This window comes from Manacus candei, unplaced genomic scaffold (assembly GCF_025592945.1).
Source record: "Manacus candei isolate 608988 ecotype Guabito, Panama unplaced genomic scaffold, ASM2559294v1 h1tg000049l, whole genome shotgun sequence".
NCBI classification, from domain to species: Eukaryota; Metazoa; Chordata; class Aves; order Passeriformes; family Pipridae; genus Manacus; species Manacus candei.
The window spans coordinates 18,036,106-18,053,514 of NW_026138097.1; the positions used below are offsets into that span (position 1 = coordinate 18,036,106).

The 17,409-nt window shown below is 39.8% G+C and overlaps 2 protein-coding genes across 3 annotated transcripts in view; one reads left to right on the plus strand and one right to left on the minus strand.

Annotated features, from left to right (window-relative positions):
* Positions 1 to 14,888, plus strand: part of FOXC1 (forkhead box C1) — a 35,742-nt gene extending 20,854 nt beyond the window's left edge. Inside the window, exon 2 of the mRNA XM_051799451.1 lies at positions 11,984 to 14,888. The gene's annotated coding sequence lies outside the window, so the exon portion shown is untranslated. The remainder of the gene's footprint in view (positions 1 to 11,983) is intronic.
* GMDS (GDP-mannose 4,6-dehydratase) overlaps positions 1 to 17,409 on the minus strand; it is a 412,400-nt gene that overhangs the window by 7,083 nt on the left and 387,908 nt on the right. The window lies entirely within an intron of this gene.

The following is a 17,409-nucleotide window of genomic DNA, read 5'->3' on the forward strand; positions in this document are numbered from 1 at the left end:
CAAAACGTGTTGTCCCTCAGTTTTCATTTTTTCTTTCCACTATTCTTAGAAAAGCAAAGTTGTGGAGCAGTTAGGATACCAAGGGAATAGAAGAATGCCAGTGAATTTGGTTCCTGATCTAAATTTGTTTTAATGCAGCACGAACAGACTGCTTTCCACTCTTGGGTCAGCAGTCTTTTGCAGAAAGACAGTATTGTTCGCAAAGAACCACAGGAAAAGGCAAAAGCAACCAATAGGCTGAAACTCGCATATAACTAAATGCCATTGAAAGTAAGAGAGCCATAATTTTTTTTTTCCCCAACATGTTTTCCTATGCAAATCCCCTCCCTATTCAGAAAGTTTAATCTTTACTAAAACCATGTTGAGGGGGAAGGGGAGGGGAAAGAATGACTTGAGGAAAGGACTGATTCTGCACGGTGCTCAGCCCCTGTGCATTTGATGGACCTTGGCAGGCTGCGAATGTTGGGCATTTTTAGGGCAAAGTCTTATCTCGGGACCCCACTATACTCCAACAATAAGGCATCAACACAAACCTCATGGTCAATATAAGACCTGAGCACATCCTTCTTTTTTTCGCCAGGAACCAGGGGCGTTAGAATAGTGGCTTTATCTTATCAGCCTGATAATCTTTAATTTGACCAGCTTCCAAAGGGTTAAGGCAAATGAACTCGAAGCAGCAATAAACATTAGGGCGATAATAACAGTAATGGAGCTCCTCTCTCTCCTCCTCCTCCTCTTCCCCTCCCTCCCCTGCGCCTTTTCCACTTCGCTGCTGCCTATCAGCCCAAACCGAAGCCGAAGCCAGACCTCTCTTTCAATGACAGGGGGTGATAAGAGACTCGCAGAAAACAGCAAGCTGTCTGGTCTGCTCAGGAAGTCGGGGACGGCTGGTATTGTCCATCAGCGAGGCCACGCGGCGGCCGGAGGCCGGGAACAATGCTCTGCTCTGGGGAAATGGGCTCACTCAGCGCCGGTCCTGGCAGCCCCTACGACACCACAGATAAAACGGTGGAGCAGGGGGAGCTGGCCCCAGGTGCCTCGGGGGGCTTGTCCTCGGACCGTAATCGCTTTGATGCCACATTAACCAAGGCGAGGCTGCATCCTGGGGTCCCTGGGAGTAGAGATGTGCAGCCCTTGGCCCCGGTGCGAGCACTAGCCGAGCTGCAGGCCCAAGAGCCCTTCACAGGGCCAAGCATTACTCAGGTCTGTCCATTTGCCAAGTGAAGCCTGAGAAAACATCTTGGCCACTGGCGACCCTCTAGCCAGATAAAATTCCTCCCGAATTACAGCCTGATATCCGTGAAACCAGTGCTGAACTCACTTTGGATCCAGCGCTGAGCTCACTCATCAGGAACCATCCTGCATGGGGATTGGCATAGCTCTGTACCAGGGCATCCCGCTGCAAGTGGGACCATGGCTGCTTTTCAGGTTGCCACGCATGAGGCAGTCTGAAGAGTGTTTCCTCCACAGCAGAGGGAAACAAACAGCAAAATTACCACAGCTGGCTGCAGTGAGGAGGGTGCTTCCCTCCCTCATAGTTTGCCCTGAGGCCCAATTTTGCACTCCTGGGAAGACCTGGAAGTTGTTCCCCAGCTTGGATCCAAGTGTAGTTGTAACCTCAGCTCATGGCTCTGCAAAATGCCAGAGGCGTCTGAACAGAAAGACGATTTCTAGTTCAAAGGAATGCCTCTGCAGAAAAAGCAGGGAACTTCTGGAGGAAAGGAAGAAGATCAAACTCACTCCGTTTGCCACATACAGGCCATAATTACGATAGTTCAGGTATCAGAGCTGGAGACAGTCATAGAATCATGGAATGGTTTGGGTTGGAAGGAAGATTAAAGATCATCTAGTTCCAAGCCCTCTGCCATGGGCAGGAACACCTTCCATTAGACCAGCTTGCTTCAAGCTCCGTCTAACCTGGCCTTGAACATTTCCAGGGAGGAGGCATCCACAGCTTCTCTGGACAACCTGTTCCAGTGCCTCACTACCCTTACAGACAAGAGTTTCTTCCTAATATCAGATCTAAGCCCTCTTTCAGTTTAAACCTGTTCCCCTTTGTCCTATCACTACATGCTCTTGTAAAAAGTCCCTCTCCATCTCTTTTGTGGGTCTCCTTTAGGTACTGGAAGGTTGTTCTAATGTCTCCCCAGAGCCTGCTCTTCTCCAAGCTAAACAACTCTCTCAGCCTGTCTTCACAGGAGATGTGCTCCTTTGGATTATCTTTCCAGCCCTCCTCTGGAGTTGCTCCAGCAGAAACTCTTTCTGATATGGCATACCAAGTCATCTGAACACACACATCACAGCTAAAAATCTTTAGTATGTTTGCTCAAATGCAAGCAATTAATTATATACTCTGTGTTATTATGAACCAAGCTGAACTTTTCCAACTCTTTTAACAAAATAGAATTGCTCTTTGCAAATGCTGGTTACAGGTGGTATCACTTCCATTGACTGCCACTGCCCTGTAGCCTGGCTGCTGATGTGTGAGCTGACCCTTGCGTGCTTCACGCTAACCTGGGCATAAAGAGGTGTTTGAATAACACAGATTTTGCACGACATGGGTTAGAAGCATTTGTGAATTTTCCTTTTACAGCAGAGGTTTTGGGGAGGTTGTACATGAGCATGCTTCTTCAGGCTCCCTGGCCAAATGTGTCACATTTGCATCACTAAAAACCAAGACTCTATCAGAGATTAGCCTCTTTCATATGGGTGGAGATCAGCCATAGTACAGGAAAAAAACAGGTTTCTTCTCTTTTCACTGGTATCTTCAAGTCCTGCTTTTGTTCACTGTTCAGTGTTTTCTTCTTGCTTCACCTATTCTCCACTCTGGCAACTATTTTGTGGGTGAAAGTAAGATAATAATATCCTCATCAGACATGGGTTTATTGCCGCACACATTATGTATTATTTAGGCAAGGGCATGGCACTTTTAAAAATTATTTCATGTAATTCTCACCTCACCCTTTTTTTAAATCCACTCTGATTAGTTTTCTTATCAGTCTTTCTGCAAAGATCAGAAAATCTCTTTGTGAAGCTGTTTGATTTCAGCTGGGTTTATTGTTCAGTAACGAATGTATTTCTCATTGGAAATGGAATATGGACCCTAGGCTTAGCTGTCTTCACTGGTTGACATACCAAGATGAGTAGGAAAACTGATAACCCCAGCAATCCATGATGCAAGCCTACTTAGTTTCTTCTCTTCTTCCACTAAAAAGTACTTCATTTATGACAATATACTGGAAATGTAAACAGATTCTGTTATCATTGCTAGTCAAATACCAAGTGATAACCAACAAAACAGTGATCAAAGGACAGTGATCTTGTATTCTATAGATATTTATCTATGTACTTTTAGAGCATTAAGTAGTAATTTAATGAATGTAGATCTATGAATGCAGGATATTACTACTTCATTAGAATGAATTCTTTTTCTTGTACAGGATGCATTGTTTGTTGTGATTTTGCTAGCCCATGGATATTCAGATTTCTGAAAAAATCATGGCATTTGCTAACACCAAAACGACATTAATTTTTTTTGAAGGGTCTGCTGTTATATTTGACTTAATAAAAATATTAATTTACTCAAAATGTAATTTTTCATCTAAAGAGCATGTCATTGAAAAGTTCTAACCCACCTGTAACAGCATTTGCTGTCTTTGCCTTGTGCTCAGTGCTCACTTCACCACTCTGAAGGCTTGGCTGTGACTGAGATTGGGCAGGAGAGATGATACTCCTTTCTTTACTTGCTATATTGATATATGAACCTCTGTCCCTCTGAAGCATGTGTAAGACTGGGGGGAAAAGGACAGAGAGGAGATGGATATTTCTCTCTTCCGTCTTCCTTCCCGCTATGGATTAACTAGTACATAAGAGTTAGCATAGAGGATGTTTGGTCATTTCTCATTGTTTGAAAAGCAGTTGTAAAATACTCCCTCCTTGCAGTACGAAGGATGAAGAGGGGAGCTGCCACTTCTCTGGACAAAGTTACATACTGTTTTTACTGCTGGTTTTTTTTTTAGAAGCAGCCCCCCTTTAAACGGTCATAAACCAAATGTAATTTATGGAACGCATCTCCTCATCTCCCACCCGTCACTGCATTCCAATTTCTCAATAAAACCTCCATCTGATTTGAAAACCCTTTTCAAGGCAAAATATCTGGAGAGAATTTAAGCTGTGAGAGGTTTAAAGGGAGCTCAAGAACTGAGGGAAAAAAAAAATTCCAAGTCCCCATATGGAGAGGACTCAGGATGTGATACCCTGTACCTTCTGTCTGCAAAAGTGAAGCTATCTTTGACTGAATACAGTTACAGAACAAGCAAGAGTCCACAAAAGGGTTAAAATAAAACAAGGTAGGATAATTTCTGATGCTGAATATGTCCCAAATGTATTCTCCAGCATGCTTGATAGAGAAGGAAGTCCAAGCAGTGGCCTTTCACATGACATCATAAAAGCCTAATTTATCACCAGCCACCAAACATCTAGAAAATCATAACATCCTTTCAGGAAAACCATGTGCAAAATAATCAGATTTGCTTTGATGAAAGCTTTAGTGTTTGAGTCCAAGTAGGACACTACAAAGAATAACCCTTTGCAGGTACTGGCATACAACAAAGCAGCTCATATTTATTGCTTCAAACTCACACTTTATCCATTAAAAAGCTTATGCATTTCCTGCCCATAAACAAACATGTTTCTACTCTGCATGTGTGTTCAACCAATCCTGCTAAGATAAAACACTGTTCACTGGTAAGTCCAGACAAGGTAGACAGCCGCATATGTCCTTTACAGATGAAACACATGCTTGATTGCTGCAACTAAAGGCATTGTGCTCCCCACTTCCTCATCTCATGGTCCCTTACAAGTGTGCTAGGGATGTGGGCTGAGTATTGCCACAGCTTGTCCTAGCTTTTCAAAGGATGAAGTCCTCCCAGCACACTCAGCATCATGGCTACGCATTCCTCCTGACAAACTCCAAAACACTCTGCCAAACCCCCTGTCTGTCTATCCAAAGCTCTCACTGTTCTGGCTCATCAGTTTTTGGTGACCAGTGTAACCCGACTGTCTTGGTGGAAAAATACTGCTGAGCAAGAAGTATATTGCCGTAAAATCAATTGGCTTCACATTTGCAAATGAGATCAAACAAGTCTTCTGTTTGTGTTGATTAGGTAGACTAAACAGACCACAAAGCAATTCATGAATGGCTACAAATCAGCTACATGGTGTTCAAGATTTCTTTTTGCTGTAATTTAAGTTTGTTGGTGTGTATTTAAAGACACACAGATTTCAGTAGCCATCCAGTTCACTGCTTAATAATCTGACCCTTAGGCTCCTGCTGGTCAATGGCCACAGGTTCTTCTGGTCTGACTAGAAAAATAACCGGATTTTCCACACCATTCTTGGTAGTTTGTTGTTGCATGTTCTGTGATCTTGGTTAATAAAAATAACTTCCTATTACATTTCCTGCACAGGCAAGTCTGGGGAAAAAAAATCATAGTTTTTCCTATTACATCTTTCACTTTCTCTCAGAGCAGACCACAAAACCCACCACAATATTCCAAGAAATCAAAAAAATGAATACAACTATTTTATTGTCTTTTAAAGATCAGTATTTTGTTTTCTTCCACCCTTCCCTTGGTATTGAATTTTTCTAATTTTCTTTGTTGTATAAATCTTTCCCATGTTTTGGCAAATTTATTTTCCTGTAAAATCCCATGTATCTTTTTTTTATTTTAAGACATTTTTCTGTACTAATTTGATGTGTCTCCCAGTCTTTCTCTTTCATTCAAGTTTGTCCCATTTATCTTTTGAGAATCAATGTCCTGCTCACAAACATCATCATAAATCTGGCCTTACTTTCCCATCTCTCCTTCATCCTTAAAATATGTCATCTTGTACTGAGATTTTGTTCTCATTTCTACTATAGTGTTCTTTTCGCTTGAATATTTTTTCTGAATACATAGAGGTATTCTCTATGTATCCTCATAGATTTGTTCCTTTTTCTTTTCTAGTGGTAGTCCATTGCATACCAGTGCCAGCTTCCTCTTCACTCAGAATTTTGCGTAGAATATTGCAGGGGTCTGGGAGACAATTCATATTACTGGTAACACAGTAGAGATTTGCTGACAGTTTTGAAACTATGTTGAAATAAGTTTCAAAAAAACAATAAGATCTCCTAAAGCTCACAGTGCCAGTTTCACAATACAGGTAAAAGGCAGATTCATTGACTGCTATTACTATTCACAGTAGCTCCCTATAAAATTCCACAGATTTGGCAGTGCATTCACCATATATACTTTAAAAGCGTGGATAGTATGCTCTGTTTCTTTCCAAAGCATCACCAAATGAAATACCACTTCCTGAAATCTGTCCTCTCAATGACCTTCTTCTCTTAAACACTTTCAATTAAACAAGAAAGGAATTTTGGATCTGTTACCAAAAAAATTCTTTATTATTTTTCACCCTGCAGCAGTCAAATATGAAAAAGTGTTACAGAAGGAAAACGGTTAGCATTTTCTCGTGGTCCTGCCCTACTTACCAAAACTTCTTTAGTTCCACAATTAAAAAGCAAGCAAACTACTCAGGCATACACAGCAGTAGGTATGGGCTCAGAATATTTCAATGCTTTCACCTGTATAATGTTTAAAATGTGAGATGCCTAATCAATCACTTCATTCCTTTACGAGGAAAGTGTCTCTTGAGACCACTCACACGGGAACCATTTATTGCCAAGTTTCAATATGAAAGACAGAGCTGTTCCTCAGACAAGTAATCCTATTTTTCATTCACATTTCGGCAGGGCAGAGATGCCAGGTAAAGGTCCCATTGTACATTGCACAAACACAGAAATGGCAGCCCCTTCTCTGAAAATTTATCAAAGTCAAATATCACCTCATGGAATATACAGTTAGAACTCACTGACAGCTCGCATCTCTTTTCCATTGTGGGTCACCAATGAAACCTTATGGCTTGGTTTACTTTCTTTGATGTATTCCATTGTAATGGCAATACATATGAACACATAAGGCCATGAATTACAGAACTTATGTATATCTACTGAGAATTGAAAGAGCAGTTGAAGAAAGCTAGATAAACATCTTGGCAGCTTCATTCCACTTGTAACCTGAGCAAGACTTCAACTAGATGTAATACCACTTAGTCAAAACAGAACTGCTTCACAGCAGCACTACAATGACAATGAAGGACAGAGAGAAAATACAGATTTTATATAATCAAGCAGCAGAGAGAGAAAATATAGATTTTATATAATTAAGCAATAGTAATGACATTACAATGGGGAGAAAGCACTGTCATCCGCATTTTATAAAGCTAGGAGGCAGGATGATTTAGGGACTTGACCAATGCCTTGGAATGAGAGGGAGGAGCAAGAAGAGAACCCAGGCTGTGTCTCTCCACTTCTCTCTGATGTATAGCTTACTACAGATAAAAGAGCCAAAGCATTCACGTCACAGTGCATCTGGCACAATTTGACCTGAGTGAGTCTGTACCATTGATTTGTAGTGAGCAGCCCACCAGCAGCAAATTGCTCCAAGGACAAGTGGTCATATAGCACCTTGATGCAGCAGGTGACTTATTTAACATGCATTTCTTATTTGTCTAAACTTTCACTTCTATTTCTGCCCTAGATTTACTTTTATAGCTTCGTTCACACAAAAATCAAATACTCATTCCAGCGATACTAAAAAATTATGATTGCTTGCTCAACTTTTCCTCTCCAGGTTCCTATGATCGACTTGAGAGTAAAAGAACTCATGAGTTTATTGGGTTGTCTTTTGTTCTCTAAAGACCTAATTTTCATCTTTACAGAGATTTTTTTCTAAATGTAAGAGGTCAGAGCAAAATATTAATATGTGAAAAGGCTAAGATGTGTGTAACCACAGGACACCAGAACTTTCTGCTTCATGAAAACAAAACAAAACAAAAAAGGATAATACAGTATTAATTACAGGACTGCAGAGGTTGGCAAAACATAACAACAGCTATTTATTTCCCTTCCCTGTCATTCAGGTAAGGGTTTACTGTACCAGTTGCAAGAAAGGACCTTGCAGTGCATTGATACTGCAGCCTACAGGAGAATTCTTCCTTTTTCCTGTGATTTCATCTTTACTCCAAAGGGCATCAGACTTCATCAGAACTTTTTAGAAGTGCATCACCCCATGCATTAAAAAAATAAAAAAGGAAATACAAAAGCATTCAAACTTATCACAAAAGCTGCTCAACACTTTATAAACTTTTGCCAAAGTATCCACAAAATAATAATTAAATCTCCACTTGCTACAAGAAAAGTATAAAAGGACTTTACATTCTTATTCTGTTCAACAATGCTACCCACATCATCTCACTTCAGTAGCACACAACTGAAGCATGAAACAGCTAAAAGCTTTAGCAATGACAAAAAACCAAACCAAAATAATACTACCTCTTTTAATTGAGCTTCACAATGCAGTATATGGCAGAACAGGTAACTTCTGTGGTCTTGATGTTTGATTTGAAAGTATAAAGACTGAAATTGTTCACTAATATTAAAAAAAAAAATCATAGTAACCTAAATGGGTGGGATGTCTGGCAGTTTACACTAAAAAGACCCAAATAGACCAATTGTATTGTTTAAAACTAAACCAGTTTACATTTTAACAGCATATACTGGAGTAAAGTCCCATGAACTTACTATTCCATACAGGCAGTGAACTGAGAGCACTCTGATTTTTCACAGCTTCTTTTGGCATAGTTTATATTTAAATAATAACAATCAGGATCATTTTCATCCATGTGAAAAAACAGAAGTTCAGATCTAATCAAGAGACAGTACTGTCTCCTGACACTGCCTGCTCTATGCTTGCTTGAGCACGTAGGCAGCAGCTGGCACTTCCACAACTTGATCATTACTATTGCTCTTCAAATTATGCCTGTCAGACAGGTTAGGAAAACATGAGTAATTAAACATAAACAGTGTCATAAAATAATAGTAAGAAAAAAATTAATAATCATCCAAAAGAGTGTTTGGGGCACCTCCCTACAGCACCTTGGATTTCTGCCCCTTCTGCTCAGACAGTTTTCCTCTATGTGCTTTTTAATTATTTCCTTCATGAATCCTTTAAGGCAAAGAAGTTTGTAGAGGTGGGAACAAAAACACATATTAGAACTGATGAGAACAGTGATATGCAACAAAGAGAAATGCCAATTAAGTATTCCTGAGCTACTGCAGCCTGACTCTGAATTGCTTATGGCAAAGACTTATGCCTCACTATGACACTGATAGTTAGAGATGTATGTATTTTAAACGCAAAATTTCGGAAATTGCGTGTTCCTTATTTAAACCATGCACTGCAACTGGCCACCTGGTGCAGTATTTCTCTTCTGGTCCATCAGCTCAGTATTTAAACCATATGCAGGTCAATGCAGAAATTCTGCAGTCCTGTGGCCCCAGCAGTACATGCAGGTGTAAGTCTCCTTTTGCTTGAATAGTCAACAACCAAGCTAATTCCTAGCTCAGTTCCCTTACAAAACCAGCATAAACCAACAAAAACAATAAAGATTGGGACTTCGGACCATGCTATTAACAACCCTAAGCAGGTTGTTGCAGCCTATTTTCGTGCACATGGTTACTGGAACTGAGCATGCAATTCTGGTAATTGCATACAAAAATGACCAGCTACATGAGTAACGGGACATTCGTCATCTGCAATTCTTATTGTGTAGGAACTGTGTAAAATGTGTGATCCTTCATGATAGCAGACATGCAAATGTTAGGTAAGAACAGCACTGTTTTCAGCTGCTTTACATCCAGAATAGTTATTCATATATTTAACTAAAAGGTGCAACCAACTAGATTTACTCCTACTTGGTCTGTGTTTTGCATGTGTAAGAATTAGATAAAGTACAATGTAGGGAAGACTCGTGCCTGTCTACATAAGAAGAAAAATAAGTGTAGCAACATACATAATGTTTAACACATTAAAGCCCACATATTAAAAGAACATTTAGAGATGGTTCTTGTTCTCATTGGGTAATTTTGCTCATGTGTGTGCCTCAAGTTATGTATTTTCATACAAATTTCAGCGCCTCTCTGAAATAAAGCTCTTCTTCCCCCAAACCGTAAGTGCTTTACTTTCTATATTCAAGACTGGAATTTTTTAACTGACCTCATCAGAGGTGCTAACTAGTGTACTACAAGTATGCCAGCAATTCAGTAATAGCTATCTAACAGAATATTTTTGGGGGGAATTGCCATTTCTGGGGAGGAGGGACTTGCACATTCTCATGCAATTTCCCAATGAAATCATCAGGAGCCTGGCCAAAAAGTGACCGAGTGGGCTAAATACAGCCAAACATGGTAATGTTCATCATCACTGCTGGTAGTATCCCACCAGGCTAAACTCATAAATTTGAAAGTAGGAAGAAAGGAACTGTCCCCATCTGCCAGTATTCTTGCGTTTTATATCTCTGCTTGATTTAGTCCTTTTTCCACTGACTTGATGTAAGGACCACTAAACTCAACCGCCAATTCTCTCCTTGACTTCAGGGTTTGGTTTAAGCTCTTTTTTCTCAGCATCAACAGATAACATAGGATGAATACCCAGCTTGGTTCCTTCTTGGACCAAGTATCATTGGACATTCTTGATATCTCCAATTCATGGTTATTTTTATCTTCCATTTGATGTTTTTCTACTACGCTTTTTTCCTTTTTCACCATTACCTTCCTCCCCATCTCCTTAAAGGCTCCACCCCTTGTCCTCCTATTTCTCAGCCCAGTGAAATCCCCATCTTCTGCTTTCCTAAGGCTTTTCTACCTTTGACATGTATGAATATACTTCAGTCTTTGGTCACATCTTTGGAGAGGGTGTTCAGTTAATTTGGCTCTCTTCACTAATCAGCTTTCCATCAGAGTTTGCTTGCCAGGACTGGGGCAAATTATACTCAGATTCATTAATCAAGATATAATAAACTCCATTCACTATTTAGCAATGTGTCATATGTGGCAAAAAAAACCCCCAAAACAAAGGGTAGATGAAACTAGGAGACCCTCTGACTGGTTTGTGGCCTTAAAGTATTTCTGGGAAGGTCAAAAATCTCCAAGATATCTCCACAAATTAGGTTTTGCACTTGGATTTCTAATTTAGCTGAAAGATGTGTAAAAACACATGCAGCCAGACAGCTCCTTGGCTATACATCTAAGGAAGCTCAAAGTATAAGTTATTACTTCCAAAGTCAATTGTAACTTATGCTCACTAAATTGGCTCCAGATCCACCCTTTTCAGACAGTAGTACAGGAATAATTTATTCTTCTGGTGAAAAGCACCCATTTTAGCTAAACCACACCCCCAGCTGGGAGTCTCACCAGCAAAAGTGCCAAAGGCAGAGAGACTCAGAGGTGCAAAGGGCTATTGGAGGCCAGCAGAACAGGGGTGAATAAAGCACAGTATGTAATAGCGTCTGTCAGCACACTGAAACATATAACCTCTCCCTAACATAGGGGGTCCACAACACAAATCTGAGAGGAAAATTTGTTCCTGTGGTTCAATCATCACATTAGATGAAGAGGTTTCCTCACTTTTAACATCCATGTGATTTATACCAGAAGTCTTATGGATAGTGGTGAAATCGTTGCAACTTTCTGGATGTTTTGATTTATGTCCTCAATGTGTATCTTGTTTTCTCCCATTGAGAAAATGCTGTATATAAATATGGCATGAGAGGTCTGAGAGCTCTAATTTTAGACACCTAACCCAAATGTCAAGTTAAGTGCCTAACCAAAGCAGAGATACAAACCCCACATAAACTAGGAGCTTTTCTCTCACCTATTACACTGGTAACCTGAGCTGACATACCTGAATTCAGCCCCTTCCAGTGGCAGCAGTGACTTGAGGCGATCTGCACCACAAGAGAGTTAACACTCTCATAAGAGATTGCTTCACCAGCTATCTACAGAAATACCGACCTACATACAAGGCTTTTCTTTCCCCAGGTGAACTCCTGCATCAGCAGCTATCCAACAGGAACCTCCTCATATGAGATCTTTAATAGCAGCAGCTGCTGAAGCAAAGGGAACTGCAGAAACACACTTGTTGCCAAACTGTGCATTTAGTTGGAAGAAGGAGAAACAGATGGGGAAATCGCTCTTCAGACAGGGTTTACTAGCACAATCAGCACCTGAGGCAGCACTTACTCAGGTGCTGAAATTACAGAGGTAAGTTTTATGATGAGAAATCTATTCCTCATATGACAGCTATATTTCTCATCATGGATCATAAAAAGCAGATGATCCATCAGATAACTGCTTGATTGTAACGTGCATCACAGTAAAACCATCAACTTTCTGTTTTGTTTTACGACCCTGGTTACATCTGGAATGCTTTCAAGAAGGATGCTGATGTTCACTATGGGTACAAACTGACTCAGTGAATTTCTGTTTTGCTACTTATGTGGTAGTAGACAATAAGAATAAGGAGGAATGATAGCAGGAATACCTCCAATTTTGCTACCAGGAAGACCCCTTTGTTACGACTAATATAACTTCACTGAATACTCTTCTTGGACTGGACCATAAAGAGGATTCTTAATTGTCTAATACCTTTCTCTTCCTTTTTAGTCAAAAAGACTATTCCTTTCAGTCATCTATTTCCTCTTACATTATAGATCTTTTCCACAACTACTAATTCAATAATAGTAATGATAGCCATAAAACCAGTATTTGTAGTAACCACACAGTTCCGTATTTCTATAATAACAACAGTAATTTCTTATCTTTACACAGTATTTGGTGTCAGATAATTTCTAATTCTAGACCCCTTAGAGGTAGGAAAAAAGGTGAAAATACTTTTCTAAGGTTGCAGAGCAAGCCTCAAATAAAATTCCTGATTTATCTATGAGTATGTAGTGGAAATGCAAGCTTGTAAGTCAACACCCCAAAGACACATGTTACCAAAACCAGTTTTTACAAAACTTAGAGATCTGCTCTTGGAGATTGTTGTGATCTCAGCAGAGCATAAAAACTGGAAAAAAGTTGTCCTTACTGATGTTCAGTCTGCCTTTTTGCTTGGCAAGGTTACAACCCCATTAAACAAAACAAAACAAACTACCCTCTGGTCTTGCACAACTCTGCCAGGAGGGCTTGCAAGTTCTCTGGACAGCTATGGTTGCTCTTAAATTGTGGGGTTGATCCATCACATGTTGAAATCAACAACACTGAACCACAACTCAATATTCAAATCAGTTCTTCATGGAGGAACAACATGTCTGTAACCAGCCAGGACATTGAGTCACTTCATTCTTGACCTTAACCAAAGGGGTTAAAGCAATATACATTTTATACCGCCCTGCAAAAGCTCAGCTGTGCTTGGTATTAGCAAATACTTCCATTCATTCCAAGTACCAGACTTCAGTCATTTTTTTTCTGACTGCATGATAAAATTCAGATGTTTTAAAAAGATCCTTCTTCCCTACATGTGCCCACCCAAGCAGCAACAGCAGGGCTTCTGCTAAAACCTGACAATGAAATTTCATTTTGGAGAAAGACCAAACGTGGAAAACTTTGTGTAAACAACAATTGTTTCAGAAAATTATGAGTGTACCAGCCTGGGGTATGGGAGTTGTAAAGGAACGCGTTTTTGCCAGCTCAGTAGACCTTACCAAGCTTCCACCTTCTCAATGGACCATCAGTATAGACCAATGAAGTCTCTTATTGTACAGGCCAGGCCTCCTCTGCTGCACTTATGGTGGTCTGACTAGCCCTACACGCGAAATCTCACCCTCCTTTCAAGCGGCAGCAGAGATCTGTTTAACCTGCATCTGTAATATTATTTCTGTCCCAGCTGGTGGGGAATCCAAGCTGTCCCTCCGTGAGGCTAGTGAACTCATACATCCTGAACTGAGCACCAAACTTCCACTGTGTTTTTCCCAGTTAACCAAATGCATTTTTCTTTTGCAACAGTTCCCGTAGAGATACAGCTGGATCCTAAGGGGTCTCTAAGTGGAAGATATCTGTCCACAAAGCCAACTGTGCCTATATGTCTTCTAAATCACGTGCTGTGTAGCTAGAAATAGCTACCTTGGTATCTTACCCTACAGATATTGGGGAACAGCATGGATGAAGAGAAACAAAGATTAAGTGATGGAGAAAAGTGCTGTGCTCTACATGCATAAGGACAAAATGGGCAGGAAAAGGGACTGCACTCAGAAAAAAAAAAGGGATGTCTCTGTTGAAAAGTAGATGTTCTCATTGAAGGTCCTAGAGATGCTCACGTGTCATTAAGATTATGAAAGGAGCTTTAACACCTGCTTGGTTGTGTGCAAACAATGCCCCATCAAGACCTAGATCATGCTACATGTAATAAAGTATTTACCGTATTTAAACAAATGCACTGTCAGGTATGAGGCAGGGACTGAATTACAGAATGGAAAAGAGACAGCAAGCAATATTCTTCCTTCAGCCTTTTTTTTTTTTCTTCTTCTTCGAATTGGTGTATTTAAACGAAGGGGTGTAACTACAAACTGGGGGTTTAAAATAAACAATGAATATTTTGCCTGTATCGACAGAAGGTAAGCCAGATGCATGCAAGTGTTGCTACTTCATTTCTACCATCTTCAAGTTATCTAAGAGGACTATTATTTCATCCTACAGAAGAGACATTGCTATTTGAAGTTAAGAAATATTTCTATTTAAAAATTCATATTTCATTGTGAAATTAACCTCTGAAAAACAGTCCTATACCTACAAAATCAAGACACACTGGAAGCACATGGTTTTAGATGCTTTTGTTATTGCAAGTACCAGCTATCAGGAAAAAAAAAAGAAAAAAAATGAGCCACCTCTCCTTTTCTTCAATAGGGTTATTAATTTTTTTTATTCCAGTAGTTCTCTAAAGTATGCAAGCAGTGTCCTCACATGTGGGAAGACAGAAGCTTTTGTTTTATAAACAGAAATTCCTTTTGCCATATAATCAAACTCAGATTTGAAGATTTTTCTACAATGCTTTTAAGGAGCTAAACTCCATTTATCAGATTATGTCTTTATTTGTTGATACTATAAAAGTTTGGATACTCTCCAATGAATCCCAAGCAAAGGGAAAGAAATTTGTATTTTTTTTTTTTTAATCAGGATGTTACCTGATACTACTTGCAGTGGGGGAGAGTCCATCCTGCACCTTTCTTTTAGTGCAGTATTCAAAATATCTCTTCATGATAGTTAATTTCAATAACAAGACGTACATTTCAGTATTGCAAGATTCTGCAGTAGGGTTTACTACTACACTTTCTCCTTGAAGGACCTCTTCTTCCCACCCCTGCCACAATAACTCTCTGCCAAACCAGCTCAATGTTCTCATATTTTAATTGATGCTAACTGGATCCATCTGCTGCATGACTCAGGGGTTACTCTGAGCCTTAAAGTCCATTCTTATGCCAAATCTCAGAGATTTCAGTTCTCTTTTAGGAGAATGCTGTTTTCTCTCTAAATTTTATACGAGGCAAGTTTAAATTTTAGCACATGTTTGCACAGCAGTGAAAAGCTGAATGAGACACTTGACACATCTCTGCCAAGCATTCTAAAGTCAAAGATAATGAACATATGGCTGCTACTCTGTGCCTCATAGCTTGCTTGCTCTTATTCATGATGCCCAAAGGTCAGTCCACATTTTTGCAACTGACTACAGTTTTGTTAAGACCTGTAGCTGAAAGAGTGCTTTGACTGTCACAGAGACTATTTCTGTATTTGTGCGTTATGATGGATAATGCTTACAAACACCTGCAAATGGAGATGAGAAATACTTCTGCCAAGTAAGTGTTTAAAAGGGACACTAACATACAGAGGCATTTCTACTTTTCATTGCTGGCAGCCAAAGAGAAGGCAGCATTTAATAAGTAAGTAGGACCTTTGATTGGGTGACTGTGTGCATGGGGAACAATGCTTACACAAATTGGAGCATGATTACTTTTTCATTGGCAATTGAAGAATCACAGTATCATTTTGACCTAGCTTGGCCATGGACATAATTTTAACTAAGTAATAAAACACATATCATATTACTACAAATACTATTTTAACATTGCATACAAGTAACTCCTGCTGATTTAACAGTGCCTGGAAAAAATAATACAGCATTTGTCTCCACGGAATAAAATTCCTCAAGATCCTGGCAATTGGTTGAATGCAGCAACAGAAACAACAAAAATACTAGAAGTGCTAAATAACTACTGGGAACCAAACTTGAGCAGCTTCCCCTATGCCAAGAACCATAGAAACCTGTTTTTGATTTTTGGCAGTTCTGCCTTTAACAGAGCTCCTAGTGGTTTATATTGGTCTAAAAATTAGGATCTCATTTAATGAATTCACCCTTGTAATTCTTCCTAAAATGCAGTTTGAAGGAACAATGAATCAAAATAAATTGTATATAATAGGGGTTACCATTGAACAAATTACTGTAAGTGTGAGAGGCATTTGGTATGTCCTGCTAAATGCCTTGTCTGGACAAATCTCAGGTGAAGAATTTTCAAGTCATGTCAAGTGCTGAAGTATTCCACTAGGGATCTGTCTTACATGCTCTCCCAAAGGCTGAAATGCAATAACAAAGCATGACAGACCTCTCCAAATATTTAAGCAACAAAGGACAATGGTATGAGACAATGCTGCAAGGTAGTGTTGCATGCAGGGAGTGTTGCTGGCCTTGAAGTCACCTCTCAAAGTGTGGTAACACCCTAGGGTGTCTCCTGTCATTGCATCATTTGAATACGAACTGGAAAAAAAGAAACCTCAGACCTTTAAAGAAACCTATTTTCAGAGAGGAATTATTAGCAGATGGAAGCTGGTAGAAAAAGGACTTTGATCTCTGCAGCTTTAATTCCTACTGAGTTTCATGTATGTTCAAAATGGTGTCATCTCCTGAAGGAAAGGCAGGAGATGTTAGGTCGTTGCTCACCTTACAGTCCCTTCATCTTCCCAGTGATCATGTCCCATTTTAGGGGTCATCTGCCAACAACTCGGACTTCGGTCACTGTTCTGCGTTGGTTGCATGGTGCTGTGGGTATCTGTGGTTCTGATCTACCGTGAAGTTTACACAAGAACTAGGATGAACCCTAAGGTGAATCTAGCCAAGTATTCCAATGCCTTCATTCCACTGAGCAAGTATTTTCAGGCATCATTCTAACTCAAAAATTTTCCACGTTTGATTCCAAATGAACCTTTTCTATAACAGTGTGTGTATTTGGCTAATTGCTGAATCAAACCAATGGGTTTCTATGAACCTTCACTGGGAAGGAATTTGGCCAATTCACTTTAAAATATATTGTGCTTGAAAAAATGGGATGCCAGCTGGCTGTATTTTATCTTGGGTTGTTTCAGATAAATAATGCCTGTTTTCTAGTAGGCTGAAATACATGCATGGGACCACTGCTTCA